The sequence below is a fragment of the Gopherus evgoodei genome, chromosome 1 (genome assembly GCF_007399415.2).
Source record: "Gopherus evgoodei ecotype Sinaloan lineage chromosome 1, rGopEvg1_v1.p, whole genome shotgun sequence".
NCBI classification, from domain to species: domain Eukaryota; kingdom Metazoa; phylum Chordata; order Testudines; family Testudinidae; genus Gopherus; species Gopherus evgoodei.
Window position 1 is genome coordinate 308,316,883 of NC_044322.1, and position 21,433 is coordinate 308,338,315.

At 41.3% G+C, this 21,433-nt stretch overlaps 1 protein-coding gene across 1 annotated transcript in view; it reads left to right on the forward strand.

Annotated features, from left to right (window-relative positions):
* The window catches only part of SLC38A4 (solute carrier family 38 member 4), a 71,798-nt gene that overhangs the window by 19,701 nt on the left and 30,664 nt on the right, over positions 1-21,433 (forward strand). The gene's annotated exons all lie outside the window — the stretch shown is intronic.

The window sequence follows — 21,433 nt, forward strand, 5'->3', positions numbered from 1 at the left end:
TTTTTTTCTACCAGGGTAATTAATAGCAAGTCCTGAACCTTGAACTGGTGTTAAGTTACAGAACACTTTCAGTCTTACCGTACTTCATGCTTTCTGCTCTTTCTTTTTCTTCTTATAATTTTTTAAAAGGACAAAATAAAAGTTGCATATTTCAGCAATGAATGTAAAGTGAATTGCAGAGAAGGAGAGGAATCATGTGACAAGCTAACAAGAGATAGAAAATTCCATTGAAAGTAAGGGTATATCTATACAGGGATAAAAGACCCACAGCACAGCCAGAACTGGCCCAGGTCAGGTGACTCTAGCTCATGAGACTAAAAGTTGCTGCGTAGACATTTAGGCTCTAGCCCAAGTTCTGGGACCTCCACCCTTGCAGGGTCCCAGAGCTCCGGCTCCAGTCCAACCCTGAATGTCTACATTGTGATTTTTCACAGTCAGGATATGAATCTTTATTTCACAAGCTCGCTATATAGCTACCCTGGTCTAAGATAATATTTCATACCGCTTTTAAAACAAATTCATGTGTGATGATCTGATTAATGTAACAATAGCAAGGAGCAAAACTGCTACCCACTGCAGGACCATAAATTTTTTGTGATTTAAGAGCAAGAGAGTAAATATTCAGGCCCAATCACTTGATTTTCAGGCAAAATAGCAGTGTAACCTGAATAAGAAATTCAGGATTGGACTCATGGTTTTACTTTGCAGTTTACTGCCTAAATACATTGATGCAAGCATTGAGATACAAAGCAAAGGAGATAGTGATTTTCAGTAGAGTGACACAGAAATGCCTTTTCTCTGTAGTGCTGGATCATTTTCTGGTTTTAGTTTATATTTGAAAACACCATTTCAGGTGTGCAAAGTGGTTTTTTGTTGATGCATTTAGTTGCATTGAACTAGGGCCACACCCTCTTTCCTTATGCAGCCTCCCTGAAGTCAGTGGAGCTACTTATATGCATAAATGACTAAGGGCTTGTAGGATCTGGATATTAGCTTGTAGTTAGGTCTTTATCTAGCAAACAAAGAGAGTTAAGAAAAGGAAGACTAATGCTACAGCTCCTGTGAAAGCACATCATAGGTGCTATGTTCTATTAGCATTAACATTGACTTTCATTGTTTCCGGCTTTCACAGCTGGAATTGCTGCAGAAGGCATGAATTTATCCTAAAGAGAGTGCTTTGGGTTGCTTAGGATTAACTTCTCCAGCTAAATGGCAGGTTGAAAAGTGTCCCATCCTGACATTGGCTAGAGAATGGCTAAAACAGAGCTCAGAAGGGACATGTAAAGTGTGACTGGTTCAGGAGACAGGAACTTTCACCTCTAGGTCACTGCATTGAACCTAGCCCAGAACAGTAATGACTGAAAGTCACTATTACCACTTGGTGGCTGTTCAGTAGCTTATGTGAAATGATTTGATGGCTAGTCCAAGTGCCTACATCATAAAATTCCATGTTTGCAGTCTTACCTAAAGCCCGGCCTGGTCTACACTACGCGTTTAAACCGAATTTAGCAGCCTTAAACCGATTTAACCCTGAACCCGTCCACACGAGGCCCTTTATATCAATATAAAGGGCTTTTTAAACCGATTTCTGTACTCCTGCCCGATGAGAGGAGTAGCGCTGAAATCGGTGTTGCCATGTCGGATTAGGGTTAGTGTGGCCGCAAATCGATGGTATTGGCCTCTGGGTGGTATCCCACAGTGCACCATTGTGACTGCTCTGGAAAGCAATCTGAACTTGGATGCACTGGCCAGGTAGACAGGAAAAGCCCCGTGAACTTTGGAATTTCATTTCCCGTTTGCCCAGCGTGGAGCTCTGATCAGCACGGGTGGCGATGCAGTCCCAAATCCAAAAAGTGCTCCAGCATGGACCGTATGGGAGATACTGGATCTGATCGCTGTATGGGGAGACAAATCTGTTCTATCAGAGCTCTGTTACAGAAGACGAAATGACAAAGCATTTGAAAAAATCTCCAGGCTATGATAGACAGAGGCCGCAGCACAGTGCTGTGTGACAAGCATAACGAAAAGCCAAAGAATCAAATGGACGCTCTTGGAGGGAAGGAGGGAGTACTGAGGACTCCAGCTATCCCACAGACCCTGCAGTCTCCGAAAAGTATTTGCATTCTTGGCCGAGCTCCCAATGCCTGAAGGGTCAAAAACATTTTCCCGAGTGTTTCAGGGTGTATGTCGTCAATTTACACCCTTCCTGCCCCCCGAAAGTAAAGGGAAAAAAAACATTTCTTGCCTTTTTTCAGTGTCACCCTATGTCTACTGCATGCTGTTGGTAGACGGGGTGCTGCAGCACTAAACACCAGCCTCCCCTTCCCGGTGGCAGACGGTAGAATATGACTGATATCCATCTTCATCATCAGTCCGTGAGTGCTCCTGGCTGGCCTCGGTGAGGTCGGCCGGGGCGCCTGGGTAAAAACGGGAATGACTCCTGGTCATTCCCAGCAGATGGCACAGAACGGCTGGTAACCGTCTTCATCATAGCAACTGGAGGCTGAGCTCCATTAGCCCCCCCCACCCTTTCATGTCTAAAGAAAAGATTCTGTACTGCCTGGACTATCATAGCAGCGGGAGGCTTGCTCCCCCTCATTTTATCTCACTAAAAAGTCAGTGTTTCTTATTCCTGCATTCTTTATTATTTCATCACACAAATGGGGGGACACTGCCACGGTAGCCCAGGAGGGTTGGGGGAAGAGGGAAGCAACGGGTGGGGTTGTTGCAGGGGCACCTCCTAGAATGGCATGTAGCTCATCATTTCTGCAAGATCTCTGGGGCTCTGACATGGAGCGGCTGTGCTCTCTGATTCTCTAGTACACTTGCCCCATATTCTAGGCAGGGCTGACTCTATTTTTAGACAAAACATAAAGAAGGGAATGACCCGGGGAGTCATTCCCATTTTTGTTCATGCGCCCCCGGCCGACCTCAGTGAGGCCAGCCAGGAGCACCCATAACAGCAGCAGACGGTACAGAACGACTGATAACTGTCATCTCATCGCCAATTTACAATGGCATGGCAGATGGCGCAATAGGGATGGTAACCATCTCTGCTACCTTGCAAAGGCAAATGAATGCTGCTGTGTAGCACTGCAGTACCGCATCTGTCAGCAGCATCCAGTACACATATGGTGACAGTGACAAAAGGCAAAATGGGCTCCATGGTTGCCATGCTATGGCGTCTGCCAGGGCAATCCAGGGAAAAAGGGTGCGAAATGATTGTCTGCCGTTGCTTTCACGGAGGAAGGATTGAGTATCGACATTTACCCAGAATCACCCGCGACACTGTTTTTGCATTGGGATCTCAACCCAGAATTCCAATGGGTGGGGGAGACTGCGGGGACTATGGGGTAGCTACAGGATAGCTACTCACAGTGCAACGCTCCGGAAATCGACACTAGCCTCGGTACATGGATGCACACCGCCGAATTAATGTGCTTAGTGTGGCCGTGTGCACTTGACTTTATACAATCTGTTTTACAAAACCAGTTTATGTAAAATCGGAATAATCCCGTAGTGTAGACATACCCCAAGCCACAGGGGATCAGACACAAGAACTACGTCCTGGGTTCTGGGCATGGGTTGGATTGAGGGGACCACAAAATTTGCCTTACACACCAATTTCTCCTTCCCTCCTAACACATCAATGAATCTACAGTAACAAACTCATTGCCATTAAACCAAAGATTGACAACTAGAGTCCAAATACATTAATACAATTGAAAATAGAAATCTGACTGAGCAATACAACCATACCATGCACCTCCACAAGAGCTTGCATGCCTGCCATGTTTTATTTAAATGGGGACATATAACGTAAAAGGTAGTTCACTTACCTTGTAGTGCTTCTTGATATAAAAAACAGATTTATCTTCTGAGTCTTCTTGTTTTGTCAAGCCTGCTGGAATGGGTACAAAAAAAATCTCAATGCAGTGCATCAACATGTTTAAATAGTGCCTTTCAGAAAGGATTCAGGAGCAAATATGTACAATTGCACTGGGCAACTGCACTTGCAGAGTTCAAGTTAAACAAATATCTATTGCAAGGTATATCTCGTAATGAGGTGGTTCTCTTACATTTTTTCAAGGGTCATGGTCGAAACCTGTGAATTGTGTTTTTCAGATTTGCAAAATTGCTAATCAAGAGTTTTACAAAATTATACAATATTATAATGCAAACCTAACATAAAAGCATGTGGTGCAAAAAAGTGAGAGTTCATTTCCTGCTGAAATTGTTGGATTCCTATTTTACATTTAAATTGTATTTTAATACAGTCAAATTGAAGAAATAATAACATTTTTATTATATTGAATAAATTATAGCTGGCGGTAAGAAAATAGGCATTTTAAATTAATGAGGACATTTTACACAGTCAGATGAAATGACAGTTATTAAACAAAAATACTGAGATATATTCATTTAAACACTCAGTAGAACTACTACTCGCCTGTGTGAAGTCACTCAAATGCAAGAGTGTTTGCAGGATTGAGGCCCTAATGTTTGGTGTGATATACTTGCTGTGTTTTCTAGAATGTCGACACAGCCAGCTGATTCAGGAACTATGATTACTAATGGGATTTGATAAACATATACACTAACTGCATATTAAAAGTCATGAACTTGTATTTTATTAATACTGACAAAAAGATAATAACAGGTTTTTTTATTAGGTGCCGTTTCTACCAGTATGAAATTTATTATTATTTTAAAAATTTAGACCATTAGGATCTGTATTTCTTTTCTGTGTTTGTGAATATTTTTCTAACCTTTTTGTCCAGAAAGGCCTTTCAGACTGAAACATCATTAGCATACAGTACACTTTGTGATTTGCAATAGAGTGCTCCACATCTCAGTGTCTTTGTCTCAGTTTTTAAGTGGCTGGTCTATGTTAAGAACATAGGAACATAAGAACATCCATACTGGGTCAGACCAATGGTCCATCTATCCCAGTATCCTGTCTTTCAAGAGTGGCCAATGCCAGATGCTTCAAAGGGAATAACTGGGAAATTATCAAGTGATCTATCCCCTGTCGTCCAGTTTCAGCATCTGGCAGTCAAATTGTGAGGTATGATTAGACCTTGTCTGACAATATCTCTCACCTTGAAAGAAGCCTGATAGTTGGGCAATCCTAAATTCTTTAGGCTCTTCTGGAGCATTTTGCGATAAAGGATCACTTTGCCTTGCCTTGCCTTTAGCATTGTTAGTGGGATCAGTGGAAGAGAAAATATGTGGTCTGACTGGAAGTTCCACTTACTAGACTGAGCATCCATGCCACACCAAAATCCCCATGTAAATTGCCTTCCCAACACCCAGTAGATGAAAGCCACCTGCTAAAGACACTGTCACAAGTGTCAGGGGCAATAACCACCTTGGTTTTTGTTACTAAAAGAACTACGGTCTGACATGCAAACAAAACTAATTTTTAAAACTATGACAAAGAACAAGAACTGAACAGAAACATTTGATAAAGCAAAAGAATATACCTTTCGTGGTGATAGCCCCAACTTCCGAATAAATATGTGCTCCCTCATCCCTGCCTATCTGACAGCTTGTTACATTTTTTAAAAGGCCCACCAGTCCATGTGTACTACCAACATTATTCCTAGATTGCAAGGGACTAGAGAGGCCATTGAAGAGAAAAATAATATAGATGGAAAAGCTAAAACATTACAGGTCTAATTTAGATTATTCCCTAATGGCTAATGATGTTACTTTTTGGATAAGAACAGATTTGCACATCTCCAGGAAGTCACAGCATTAACAAAATTCCAAAATCAACTGTCTCTCAAGAGTTTTGGTGAGCACAGACATTGTTGGTTTAGGATTAGAGAGAGAATGAAAAACAAATAATGAAGGCCTTTTGATAGCAGTAGGGGCTCACTAATTAAAAATTTGCTTGTTGTGGACAAAGAATGTAACTGCCTAAATGAACCTGTCTTTAATTAATTAGAAAAGCAATCATCTCAGTCACTGTACCAAAATACTGCAGTTAAGTTGAAGAATTTTATTAAGTGAATTGATGTCATTGTTTTATATAATGCTGTTAGACTGATCATTATTCTTAATATAATTTCCTGAAACTTTAAAACTTTTATGAGACAAGTGATTTTAATGTTAAAACAGGTTGAGACAACTTTGAGTTAAAAGACTAGTTTGGCTGGATCATGTTTCATTAGAAATTACTGCTACATAATTTTGAATATAATCATGTATAAGATAAAATATATTATGAATTAGGTGCACTTTAGCAATACATAGATCGTTTTAAACAATTACATTAGCATTTTCTCAATCTCAGACACAAAGGCATTTGAAAATTGGTTTGATCCTATTTATCTAATCCAGATGTAATGAGCTAGATCCTCCAGTCACTAAATCCAGGTTATGCTGTATTGCTCAACTGGTGGAAAGTGGACTCAAATTGCTCATAAATAGTCAGCAGAGAGTTCTCCCAGTGCCGGGAAGTTCCCCACTAATGCAAAGCTGGAGAAGGTAGTAGAGCCAGCCGCTGTGCTGGATACTTGTATCCTCCTGGGGTAAGGTCACTGAGGGAAACTTTTGTCAGTGGTGTAAGTTGGAGCTGCTTCTGGCTGACACTCCACTGTATCCAAGCAGAGCTCAGATGGGGCAGAGAATCCAATATCCAGTGCAAATACAGTAAAGTTTTAAAAATTTAAACCATTTGACTTAGTATATTAATCGCATGTGCAATAAGTCACTTCTGCAAGTTGAAGTTGAAGCTAGACAAATCTAAGCTAGAAATAAGGCATAAATTGAGAGTAATTAACCACTGCAACAATTTAGAAGGTAAATTCTCCATCACTGTAAATTTTTAAATCAAGATTAGCTGTTTTTTCTAAAAGATATACCCTAGGAACAGCGGTGAAAGTAAGCCGGTACAGCCTGGTACGGAGGACTGGTAAAAAAAGGTGCAGTAGTGTACGGCAAGTAAGTGGAGCATTCAGTACTGGATTACTTTCACCTCTTTTGGCTGCATAGCAAAAAGTTCAAACTCAAAGCTAATAAAAGTTTGGAAAAGGAAAACTCACTGTCACATTTGTTTGTTGTTTCTCTCCCTCTCCTCCTCCAGCCAGGCTGCCGACAGGGCTAGGGTCCCTGTTCCCCCGACCCCACACTCAGCAGTGGCTGCAGCGGCTCCCCTCTAGCTTGTAGCAGGGAGCAGGGGGACTGACTGAGGGAGAAGCCTCCCTGGGTAGGCTGCTGCCTGCATAAGAACAGTTTAAACTTAGCTGTTCACTCCACGGTCTGAACAGGATTCGGGGCTATTCCTACCATTCTTGTTAATTTCACTCTGGGCTGTTGGGGGTGGGGGAGGATACAATAGCCTTAAATCCATAGCTAATAAAAGTCAGTGGAAGGGGAAAACTCACTGTCACATCTGTTTCTCTCCTCCTTCCTCCTCCAGCCAAGCTGCCGACAGAGGTAGGCTCAGTGCTTCCTCCAACCCCCACACTCAGCAGGGGCTGCAGGGGCTCCCCTCTAGCTTGTAGCAGGGAGCAGGGGGACTGGCTGAAGGAGAGGCCTCCCTAGGTAGCTTGCTGCCTGCATAAGAACAGTTTAAACTTAGGCCTGGTCTACATCACGTGTTTAAACTGAATTTAGCAGCGTTAAACTGATTCAACCCTGCACCCGTCCACACAACGAGGTCCTTTATATCGATATAAAGGGCTCTTTAAACTGATTTCTGTACTCCTCCCCGACAGGAGTAGCGCTGAAATTGGTATTGCCATGTCGGATTAGGGTTAGTGTGGCCGCAAATCGACGGTATTGGCCTCTAGGCGGTATCCCACAGTGCACCATTGTGACTGCTCTGGAAAGCAGTCTGAACTCGGATGCACTGGCCAGGTAGACAGGAAAAGCCCTGCGAACTTTTGAATTTCATTTCCTGTTTGCCAGCGTGGAGCTCTGATCAACACAGGTGGCGATACAGTCCTAAATCCAAAAAGAATTCCAGCATGGACTGTACAGGAGATACTGGATCTGATCGCTGTATGGGGAGACAAATCTGTTCTATCAGAGCTCCGTTACAGAAGACGAAATGACAAAGCATTTGAAAAAATCTCCAGGCTATGATAGACAGAGACCACAGCACAGTGCTGTGTGACAAGCGTAACGGAAAGCCAAAGAATCAAATGGACACTCATGGAGGGAGGGAGGAGATACTGAGGACTCCAGCTATCCCACAGTGCTCACAGTCTCCTAAAAGCATTTGCATTCTTGGCTGAGCTCCCAATGCCTGAAGGGTCAAAAACATTTTCCTGGGTGTTTCACGGTATATGTCATCAATTTACACCCTTTCCCCCCCCCCCCCCCGAAAGAAAAGGGAAAAAAAAATGTTTATCACCTTTTTTCAATGTCACCCTATGTCTACTGAATGCTGTTGGTAGACAGGCTGCTGCAGCACTGAACACCATTATCCCCTTCCTGGTGGCAGACGGTACAATATGACTGGTATCCATTGTCATCATCAGCCCGTAAGTGCTTGTCAAGGCTTTTTTCCCCCACTTTGAACTTTAGAGTACAAGAAGTGGGGACCTGCATGAACACTTCTAAGCTTAATTACCAGCTTAGGTCTGGTACACAGCCACCAGCCAGAATTTAATGTCTGGCACACTTTCTGTTCCCCCAAAACCTTCCCTGGGGAACCCAGACCCAAACCCCTTGGGTCTTTAAACAAGGAGAAATTAACCATCCCCCTCCTTTTCCCCCCAGACTTTCCCCTCTCTGGGTTGCCTTGAGAGGCTTCACACCGATCCAAACTCCTTGGATCTTAAAACAAGGAGGAATTAACCATCCCCCCTCCTTTCCCCCCACCAATCCCTGGTAAATTCAGACTCAATCCCTTTGATTTTAAAACAAGGAAAAATCAATCAGATTCTAAAAAAGAAAGCTTTTAATTAAAGAAAGAAAAAAGTAAAAGTTATATCTGTAAAATCAGGATGGAAAATGCTTTACAGTACTCAGTACTCAGATTCATGTAGACTAGAGGGACTCCCGCCTCCCCAGCCTTAGATTCAAAATTACAGCAAACAGAGGTAAAAATCCTTCCAGCAAAAAGACACATTTAGAAGTTGAGAAAACAAACAAAAGACTAATCCGCCTTGCCTGGCTACTACTTACAATTTTGAAACATGAAAGACTGATTCAGAAAGATTGGAAAAGCCTGGAATGATGTCCCGTCCCTCTCAGTCCCGAGAGTGAACAACGAACCAAACAAAAAGCACAAACAAAGACTTCTCTCCACCAACTATCTTGTCCCCCTATTGGTCCTCTGGTCAAGTGTCAGCCAGGTTTACTGAGCTTCTTAACTCTATACAGGTAAAAGAGACATTAACCCTTAACCATCTGTTTATGACAGTGCTCCTGGCTGGCCTCGGTGAGGTCGGCCGGGGGCGCCTGGGTAAAAATGGGAATGACTCCCGCTCATTCCCGGCAGATGGTACAGAACGGCTGGTAACCATCTTCATCATAGCAACTGGAGGCTGAGCTCCATCAGCCCCTCCCCTTTCATGTCTAAAGAAAAGATTCTGTACTGCCTAGACTAAAATAGCAGTGGGAGGTGGGGCTCCTCTCCCCCGCCACCCTTTAATGTCCTGCCTGGACTATCATAGCAGCTGGAGGCTTCCTCCCCCTCATTTTATCTCAATAAAAAGTCAGTGTTTCTTATTCCTGCATTCTTTATTACTTCATTACACAAATGGGGAAACACTGCCACGGTAGCCCAGGAGGGTTGGGGGAGGAGGGAAGCAACGGGTGGGGTTGTTGCAGGGCACCCCTTAGAATGACATGCAGCTCATCATTTCTGCAGGATCTCTGGGGCTCTGACATGGAGCGGCTGTGCTCTCTGATTCTCTAGTACACTTGCCCCATATTCTAGGCAGGACTGACTCTATTTTTAGACAAAACATAAAGAAGGGAATGACCCGGAGAGTCATTCCCATTTTTGTTCATGCGCCCCTGGCTGACCTCAGCGAGGCCAGCCAGGAGCACCCATAACAGCAGCAGATGGTACAGAACGACTGATAACTGTCATCTCATTGCCAATTTACAACGGCATGGCAGATGGTGCAATAGGGATGGTAACCGTCTCTGCTACCTTGCAAAGGCAAATGAATGCTGCTGTGTAGCACTGCAGTATCACGTCTGTCAGCAGCATACATTACACATATGTGACAGTGACAAAAGGCAAAACGGGCAATCAAGGGAAAAAGAGTGTGAAATGATTGTCTGCTGTTGCTTTCACGGAGGAAGGATTGAGTGACGACATTTACCCAGAATCACCCGCGACACTGTTTTTGCATTGGGATCTCAACCCAGAATTCCAATGGGCAGGAGAGACTGCGGGAACTATAGGATAGCTACAGGACAGCTAGCAACAGTACAACGCTCCGGAAATCGACGCTAGTCTCGGTACATGGACGAACACCGCTCAATTAATGTGCTTAGTGTGGCTGTGTGCACTCGACTTTATACAATCTGTTTTACAAAACTGGTTTATGTAAAATCGGAATAATCCTCTAGTGTAGACATATGCTTAGCTGTTCACTGCGCGGTCTGAACCGCAAATTCGAGGCTATTTCTGGCATGCTTGTTAATTTCACTCACAGTTGTTGAGGGGGTGACCAAAGCCAAGGAAGTTCTTTTCTGTCCCCTGAATGAGGCGATGTTCAATAATATAATACACAAAAAATACAATCAAAACCAGGAACCGTTTCCAAGTTCAAATCTATCCCATTCCCTCCCCAGCAGAGGATCATGGTTGTGATGTCCAAACTGCTTGCAGATCCTCTTTGAAATGTTACTATTTTTAAAAAACCACATGGAGAACATGGTGGGAAGATGTGTTCTGCTGATCAGGGTTTATTTTGGGCAAAGCAATTTTGGTAAAACAACTAGAGATTCACAGGGAAAGCAAATAGCCCAACAGACAAAAGCACAAAGGGATTGGTGGGGAAAACTGGATATTCGGGGAAATTATTGTGCCTCCTTTGAAAGAAATAGTAGTTTTCTTCCACTCTCTTTATATATTGAATTAAACACCTGAAATGGCCTTAGGACAAGGGGCTCACATCTCTTTTTGTTTTGATGGTGTTGGTGTCCTGCAGAGTGCAGAGTCTGAAATTGACAAAACTTTCTCTAAGTATCTTGTATATTTCCCCCCAACAACCCTGAGTGAAATTAACAAGGATGCCAGACATAGCCCCCAATCCTGTGGTCCTGGAGTGAACAGCTAAGTTTAAACTGTTCTTATGCAGGCAGCAGGCTACCTGGGAAGGCTTCTCCCTCAGCCAGTCCTCCTGCTCCCTGCTACAAGCTAAAGGGAAGCCGCTACAGCCCCTGATGAGTGCGGGGGTCGAGGGAAAGTGGAGCCTAGCCACGATGGGAAGCCTGGCTGGAGGAGGAGGAGGGAGGACAAGGAGAAAAATGTGACAGTGAGTTTTCAGTTTTTCAGGCTTATTTCAATAGTAGTTTTATTACAGACAATACTGGTAGTAGTAATAGTAGCTTTATTTTCTATATCTACGTCATGCAATGGGAGGAATCCATGCAGTATGTAGGAGAGGTGGGTTGCTTGTATTTGGACTGGCCCCGCCCCTTCCGTCTAAGACCCTGCCCCTTCCGGGGGTGGAGGCGCGAGTGGAACCCATACCGGTAACAGCTGGATTTTACTTTCGCCCCTGTCCAGGAATTATTTTGGGGAAGTTCAGTGGCCTGTGTTGTACAGAAGGTAAGACTCACAATGGTCCCTCTTGGCCTTGGAATCTATGATCTATGACACCTGTTGTATGTGTGACAACATCAACAGTTAATCATTTTACTACAAAGCCAGACAGACTTTTTGTAGTCATTTTGTACCAGAGTAATCTGTGGACATGCATCTAGTAAAATCCCATCCTTTACCAAATACTGCATAATTTTATAGATGGTTTAGCATCCTTTTACTAAAGTTCTTTGAGATAAAATGGGATGCAACAGTTTTAAGAACTGATCATTTGAGACTGGGTTTCCACAGTGTGTTTATTTCTATGAAATCTCTTGCATTAAGAAAAAATGGCAGAAGTTCTACATTCATTCAGGTTGTTAGTTTAGTGCTTGTGGCCCAATCAGCCCAGAGCTGCGGCCCATGTGACATCCTCAGGGCCATAGAGGTAGTATTGGATGCGGCCCACATAAGACATATGTGGCTCACAATGATAAATAGGTTGAGAACCACTGGTTTAGTGGGAAACAGAAATAGAGTACAGGTTTAATGAAGTGTTTTGAGACCTTTTGCTCAAAGGTTCTGTGTAAGTGCAGTGTATTTGTAATATATTAAAATAGGATTTTTATTACCTTGTTGTCATTTATTTATTTAATATGTATATTGCAGTATCTACTACAGGAAAACCTGTCTGGGGCAGCATTGTGATAGTTACTGTACAAAGATACAGTACATAAGAGTCCCTGCCTCAAAGAGTTTTAAGGCCCTGTAGTATAGAAGGAACGGAGAAACACGCTGGAATACAATTTGATGTTTTAGGTCTAGGAGTCAGGAATGAACTTGCCCCCATGTCGAGCCTCCCAGAATTAGGGGAACTACTAGATCTTAAGAGCAAGATTGCTTTCTTCTGAAACATCAGACATTGGCAAATGTCGAGGTAGGTGACTGAAGTTGGTGGATCAATAGTTTGATCAGGAATGGCAAACCTCACAGTATGTTCAGTTTGATCAGAGCAAAAACATGTTTTCACAGATTAAGAAAAGGAACAAAAAACTCGTTAGTATACTAAATATGGTTTAGAGTCTAAACAGCTGAGCCAGATTACTCTTTTTAAAGGGAAAAAATGCACATCCAGGCATAGTCTCCTATGACAATAATAATAATGAGCAATAACAATAATATGAATAATATTTTGTTATAAGCCATATGGTTCTCTGTTATTGCTGTAAAAGCTGATGAAGCATTACATAAAGCAACTAACCATGGGGCTTAGGGGATGTCGGAGAATACAAATATATGGAACTGACAGGAAAAAATACTCTTTCCAGAGCTGAAATTTTAAAAGTTTAAACAAGACACAGAATAGAATATTTTCACATTAGGCTACATTTTCTGGGGTAGTCTTTTTCCCCATTGTATTTTGACAAGACTTTAAATTTTAGCTTTAAGTCTGTTAATTAATAACCAATCTATCTTTAGTATTTATATGGCCCCCATCTCCATAGTATGTGAGCAACTCACAATTTTTAATGTATTTATCCTCACAACATCCCTGTGAGGAAAGATTATCCCCATTTTACAGATGGGGAACCAAAGTACAGAGAGGCTAAGTGACTTGTCCAAGGTCCCACTGGAAGTCTGTAGCTAAGCAGGGAATTGAACCTAGATCTCGTAAAACCTCTGTTAGTGCCCTAATCACTGGACTATCCTTCCCAGAGTATAAAGATCAAGAGCCTGAATCTCTTGCACTAAGGCCCCTTTGAACTGCCAAAACAGTGTAAAGGAGTTGTGCTGTAAATGAGGATCAAACCCCACTTTCACTTTCATCTCTCTAATTATTAATTTAAGTAAACAAGGAAACCTTGTAAGTTGCCACAATCCACAAGTCTCCCAGGCCATGTGCCTGATATAGAGCTGAAGCACTATAATTGTCTATGTATCCAGTCTGCTATCCCTATATTGACTGGGTACATGTCATCTCAGGACACAATGCAGAGATAAAATTTCTAGACAACATTAATGTTTTCATCCTGAAGCAGCTACTCCTGGAACCCACAAGGGGAGAGGCAATTCCTAATTAAGTCCTAAGTGGAGCACAGGATCTGGTCCAAGAAGTGAATATAGCTGAATCACTTAGTAGTAGTGACCATATGTAATTAAATAGATCATCCTTTTTTTTGGGGGGGGGAAGCCCTCGACTGTAGCATTTAACTTCAAAAAGGGGAACTAGATGAAAATGAAGAAGCTAGTTAAATGGAAATTAAAAGGAATAGTCACAAGAATGAAATGCCTGCAAGCCTCATGGAATCTTTTAAAAAAACCATAATGGAGGCTCAAATTAAATGTATACCCTAAATTAAAAAAAATAGTAAGAGGACCCAAAAAAATGCCACGATGGCTAAACAGCATAAAAAGAGGTGGTTAGAGGCATCCTTTAAAAATTGGAAGTCAAATTCTACTGAAGAAAATAGAAAGGAACATAAACTGGCAAATCAAGTGTAAAAGTATAATTAGGCAGGCCAAAAAAGATTGGAAGAATAACTAGGAAAAGACACAAAAACTAACAGCAAAAAAAAAAAAAAGATCTAAGCACATCAGAGACAGGAAGACTGTGAAACCGTCAGTGAGGCCACTGGATGACTGAGGTACTAAAAAAGAACTCAGAGAAGACAAGGCTGTTGCAGAGAAGCTAATGAATTCTTTGCATCCGTCTTCATTTCAGAGGAGATTCCCACAACTGAGCCATTCTTTTTAGGTGACAAATCTGAGGAACTGTCCCACAATAAATTGTTGATAGAGGAGGTTTTGGAACAAATTGATAAATTAAATGGTAATATGTCACCAGGACCGGACTGAATTCATCCAAGAGTTCTGAAGGAACTGAGATAAGAAATTGCAGAACTACTGACTGTGATATGTAACCTATCACTTAAATCACCCTCTGTAGCTATTCTCCAGTCATCTGGTAATGTAACTCCAATTTTTAAAAAAGGCTCCAAAGGTGATCCTGGCAATTACAGGCTGGTAAGCCTAACTTCAGTACCAGGCAATTTGATTTAAACTATAGTATATAACAGAATTATCAGATACACAGATGAATATGATTTGTTGGGGAAGATTCAACACAGCTTTTGTAAAGGGAAAGCATGAAACAAATCTATTTAAAATTTTTGAGGGGTTCAGCAAACGTGGACAAGGGTGATCCAGTAGGTACAGTGTACTTGGACTTTCAGAAAGCCTTTCACAAGGTCCCTTACCTCTTGAGCAAAGCAAGGAGTCATGAGAGAAGATCCTCTCATGGATCAGTAACTGGTTAAAAGATGTGTGGGGGGAGACGAAGGGTAGGAATAAATGGTCAGTTTTCAGAATGGAGAGGTAAATAGTGGTATCCCCCAAGGGTCTGTACTGGAACCAGTTCTGTTCAACTTACTCATAAATGATCTGAAAAAAAGGGTAAACAGTGAGGCAGCAAAATTTGCAGATGATACAAAATTGCTCAAAATAGTAAGTTCAAAGCAGACTGCAAAGAGTTACAAAGGGATCTCACAAAACTGGGTGACTGGGCAACAAAATGGCAGATAAAAGTCAATGTTGATAAATGCAAAGTAATGCACATTGGAAGACATAATCCCAACTATATATGCAAAATGAATGGGTCTACATTCACTGTTGCCTAGTTTATAGTTCTCGGAAAATATCCACTCACTGTGCAGCAGTAATAAAAAAAATTAACAATATGTTAGGAATCATTAGAAAAGGGATAGATGATAAGACAGTGAATATCATAATTCCAGTATATAAAACCATGATATGCCAACACCTTGAATGCTGCCTGAAGTTCTGGTCATCCTGGCTCAAAAAAGATATATTAAAATTGGAAAAGGCACAGAGAAGGGCAATGAAAATAATTACGGGTATGAAACCGCTTCCATATGAGGAGAGATTAAAAATCCTGGGCCCATTCAGTTTAGAAATAAGACAGAGGGAGGAGAGGGGGATATGATAAATTCATGAATGGTGTGGAGAAAGCAAATTAGAAAGCATTATTTACCCATTCATATAACACAAGAAATAGGTGGCACTCAAAATTAATAGTCAGCAGGTTTAAAACAAACGGAAGGACTTCTTCACGCAAGGCACAGTCAGCCTATGGAACTGGTTGCCAGAGGATGCTGTGAAGGCCAACATTATAACTGGGTTCAAGAAAGAATTAGATAAATTCATGGAGGATATTCATCAATGGCTATTGGTCAAGATGGTCAGGGATGGAATCCCAGACTCTGGGTGTCCCTAAGCCTCTGACTGCCAGATGCTGGGACTAGAAGACAGCGGATGGATCACTCAATAATTGCCCTGTTCTGTTCATTCCCTTTGAAGCATCTGGCATTGGCTGCTCTCAGAAGACAAGATACTGGGTTAGATGCTCCAGTATGACCATTCTTACCATTGATTGATTTAGATCTCATCTCATCTTACCTGGTTTATTTGAAAGTGTCATTGTTCTCCTACATAGAAAAGGTAGATCAGTGTCTTCAAGAAGAATGATCAGACTAATAGTTTTCTGTTTTAGTAAATTGCAAAAAATTATCTGATTCACAGTAGGATTAAAAAACTGAAACAGAAAAAGCCAGTTTGTGGATAGCTTGAACATACATGGGCTAGAGGATGACATGCAGGCATAACTGCAGTCCTTGCATTCAGAGAGGCACAAGCACTGCTCAGTGTAATAGTCTGCTGCAAAATTAGCCCTTATAAATTGGGTGGGTGAGGTTCTGTGGCCTGCAATGTGCAGGAGGTCAGACTAGATGATTAAAATGGTCCCTTATGACATTCAAGTCTGGTGCGTCTATGACAGAAGAGAAAATATTCAGCTATGATTTTGTCACTTCTCTACCAACCAGCAGACTTTGCCCCACCTGGATAGGAATGCAAGCTGCACCCTTTCAAAAGGCATAGCGGCAATTTCCCTTCTGCTCTCAAAGACACAGGGCTTGTGTAACCCACACACCTCCTGGGTGTGGTGTTCTGTCCCCTCTAGTGGCACCAAGACTATTTAGATCGGGGTGGGCAAACTTTTTGGCCTGAGGGCCACATCTGGGTATGGAAATTGTATATCAGACCATTCATGCTCACAAAATTGGGAGCTGGGGTGTGGGAGGAGGTGAGGGCTCTGGGGTGGAGCCAGAAATGAGGTTCCTGGCCAATGGGAGCTGTGGGGGCGGTGCTTGGGGCGGGGGCAGCATGCAGAACCCCCTGACTGCCTCTACGCGTAGGAGCCAGAGGGGGGACATGCCGCTGCTTCCAGGAGCCACACAGAGCCTCAGCACGCACAGAGCCGGGCAAGTCCTGGACTCCACTCCCCAGCGGCAGCTCAAGGGCTGGATTAAAACATCTGAAGGAGCAGATGTGGCCCCTGGGCCATAGTTTGCCCACCCCTGATTTAGAGAGAGAGAGAGCAATTAATGAGTCTGCTCTACAGCCTTAGCTAACAGCCAATTGGCTTTTAGCTCATGTGGTAGAGGCTCATGCACTAAGCTCCAGAGGTCCCAGGTTCGAACCCTCCCACTGATGACCAGGCTCTGTCAGCGTTACACTTGCATGAGACACAATGCCCCAAAATGCTCCTGCAGAGTTACTGGGCCTGTACATGACTCACTACCAAGGACACTGATTAAAAGCCACCATTTAGCCCAAAATGTCATTACAAAAAAATTCATTTATCTAATAGTCCTTTCCCGTCAGCTGCTGAAATCATTACTTCAAGTTAGCTTTCAGCCATAACTATTGCATGAGTTTGGGAAAGGGGTTAAGGGAAAAATTTAAGTGTTTGTTCTCTTGTTACAACAAAAGGGAGCTCTCTGGAACAAATACATGGTGTAGTGTGAAGTTTGGTGAATGGGGAGCAAGAGCATCAATTCAAAGTAGATCGATGTAAAAGTCTTGTAATATCTGCAAGTAAGGATCATGTCATGGCTATAGGGTAATTTGGGATTCCCTACACATCATATCCCAGTATTTCTGTAATTATTTTATTTACATACCTTTGTAAATAAAATAATTACAGAAATACTGGGCTATGACCAATTACCACCCAGCTACACTACTTGTTGATTGTTCCCATACCTTACAACTGTCTGTTTTTTTGTAGAACAAGCACTGCTTGCTTTCTTTTTTTGTAAAGCACTTAACATATCATGGGCACTTATAGAATACAAATAATAGCCAGAAGCTTGCAATGAGAATCCCCTGGGTGGACCCCCTGCATCTGTGCAGTTCTCAGTGCAGGATCAGCGCCAATAATAATCATCAAACACAATGTAGGATGTTCTTGAGTGTGTTGGGAAAAGAATATATTTTTGTAACAAGTTATCTGAAAAATTGGCTTCACTGAAGTAGTCTTTATTATTTTAGGGGATGGAACAACAAGAAGCCCTGAGGTAAAGCCCAGAAAGTATGTTTATGGCCATTACTGGAAGCATTCAAACAAGAACATGTTTTGCATTCAGTCACAATTTATTTTCTGAATATTCTTTTAAATATTTTGCATTTATTAACATATGTCCCCACTATCTGCTTTTAACTTCTGCTCGAAAAATCTAGCAACAATAAATCCTTATAATTGGTGACATCATGGCTCATTACAATGAACTGACACTGTAATATCATAAGCAAATATTGTAGGCCATCTATATCTCCACTTAAAATGGAAAGCTAACTGCCAAAGGTCTATTGGCAAACACATTAATGTATATGAAATATAACTATAATAGCACAATTCAGAAATTAGTGCTGAATATGAAGAATCAGCTTTCTTAAGTAAAGGTGAATCACCCAAGTTTTATATTATCTGTTGTAGACATTCCTCAGTGAACTTTGGAATATTCCTGGATATTTCTTCTTTTAACATTTGCTTTGTGAGACCTGTTATAAAGGGACTGGTTTAAACGTGGAGATGAAAAGACTAATATTCTACAATAGACTCTGAGTTCCACCAAAGTCTCTCACTTTTTCGATGTGAGAAATGCAATGTTGCTGCTTCGCTCAGAATATCTGAGGGATATTCTGCTACAAAAAAGCTAGTGAACCTTGTCAAGTATTCTTGATTTTGTTCAGCAAAATTGTAAATATTAACAAGGGTTCATTAAAAAAAGTATATTTCCCTCTCACTGTGTGGGTCATTATGTATATAACTATATAAATCAAGATCAGAAGACCTGCTGTGTCCAGTGATTCTTTCTCAGGCAAAACTCCCACTGAAATCAGTGGACTATTGAATTCCACAGTAAGGAATACATGATTTGGCCCGCCCTTTGTATATTTCTTGACATAAAGTATAGAATGGGATTTATCTAGGACTGAACCAATCTCTAGAGAAAATGTATTCTAGTCCTTTTTGAATGTGGATTGGGGGTGTGTGTGTATGTGAGAGATCCTTTTATTACATCTGTACTAATATTCAGACAGGCTTATAGTGCACTAATGAACAGGACCAATTATTATACAAAATTAAAATTTGCTTTTTCTTTGAAGTTTTATTTTAGTCATTTGTGTGATGACAATTGTTAGAAAGCGGTGGCCCAATTCTGTTGTCCAGTGAAACCTTCTGTGACTTCAGTAGAAATACGGCTAGTGCAAAGAACCACAGACTTGGGACCCAAGTCTTTATCAAAATGGTACCTTACTTAAAGTAACTAATGAATGATTTTTATTCTGGGTCAAATGTTGCTTGCCTTGCACATACAAGCAGTGCTCTTTAGCAATGGGACTACTCATGTGAGTCAGAAGTGCAACTTTGGCCCCAAATGGGCATATTGTAATTGAATTTAAAAAGAAAAAGAAATTATAGGTGAGGGTGGATTGTCCTGTGAAGTTGCTAATGATATAATAGTTAAAGATTTAACAAAATGCAAAGTTCTGGAAACAAGGACAAACTGTTCTGTATTTTGGTGAAAAAAATCTCCTACACCATTAGGATCACCACAAGCTCAAACTACAATGTGGTTTATCCCATCAATATTATATAGCATCATCTGTCATCAAAGCAAGTTTTGATTGGCCAATGGTTCATCCAAATGATGGCACAAATTCTTATCATATTAAAAATGGCTGTTAGGTTTTATTGTGAGGTCCTTTAATGAGGTTTGGCCTACATAAACTGAAAGGCCTGGTAGTTGTGAATGTGGGAGGCATTTTGCTTGCACTTGCAAGCCATTCCTTATTTCAAGTACTGCTAATATTGGCTGAGAGGACCCACCTGATCCTTCACCCAACTGAAGACTGTACATGCTGTCAAGTATTAAGGCTTACCAAATGGCACTGGCTACTACCACTAGTGCTAACTCGGTTCTCAGCCAGAGAAACAGAGCTCTTCTGTATACAAAACCTTGTAAGTACAGAAGATAGTTGAGCTGATGCCTCCATCTTCTAGCCTTTCCATGTTTGAGGGCCCACTGAACAGATAAGATCTGTGATGGATATTTGGACTGTTGATGCCAGGACCACCAGACTAGCTTTCCCTGAAAGGACATCTTTTCAGGGTTGTATGCAATATTGTTGTAGCTGTGTTTGTTCCAGGATATTAGAGAGGCAAAGCTGAAGAAGAGCTCTGTGTAAGCTCAAAAGCTTGTCTCTCCTACCAACAGAAGTTGGTCCAATAAAGGGTATTACCTCACCCACCTTGTCTCATCTTTTCAGGAATAGGTCCGGGAGTTGGTCCTGGAGTTAAGTGACCAGATGCTGTCCTAGAGGCTTCCATCCAATGACAATGCACCCATTAATAAAGGCAGGCTAGCATTGCTATGATTGTGGGAGAAAGAAAAGAAAGTCACTCTTTTGAGTCCGCCTAACTTGGCTGTAAATAGGTGGTCGTGGCAGATAACTAAATGGTAGAACTCATGTTCTTGGTATTTAAAAAATAAATGAAAGCTAATCTTTATATAAATATTTTTTCAGTTAGATCAAAAAATAATTAAAAGTAATTTTTACAGCTGCGCCTGAGTTGATACTACATTTATCGCTGAATTCCCCTGCCAGTTTTTGTGGTTTGTGATCACATTTTCATTTGTTTAAAGAAATGTTTTTTTCTCCCCTGCTGCTGCACAAAACACCATACAAACAACAGGGGGAAATGGTGAAACTGACTACACCCAGTTTACAAAGTAAACAAACTGAAAATCAATACTTTTTTCCTCTAATCTCTTTCAGTTACAGTAATATTAGGGTTTACTTACAAAAATAGTAGTTACAACATTTTGGGGAAGAATTGTAATTTTTAAGTTGACTGGGGCCTATTTAAATTTTTTAATGACACAAGCTCTTTTGGACAGGTTTTCAATAATGTTTTTTATTTGTATGAATTAGCTCTCCTCCATTAAAAAATGACTAATTGTGTGTGTGAGTGTGTGTGTATTTACAAAGCCAATTTTAATTGAGTGTAATCCTTTTCATAAAATTAAAATAATGAAAAACCATTCTAACTTGCATCTTCTCTAACATGCAATCAGTGTTTTAATCACTATGCCCATACAGTTTATGAATTATTATAATTATTATTTAGTTAGATAAAAGAGCACAAATCCTAAACTACGTAAATGATATATTGAAATGTAGCTTCTCCCCAAGCACGTGTTTCAAATAAATAAATATTTAACACTTCCCATATACAGTGCACTACATATATTAGAATGAATCCTTGCAACAGCCCTATGA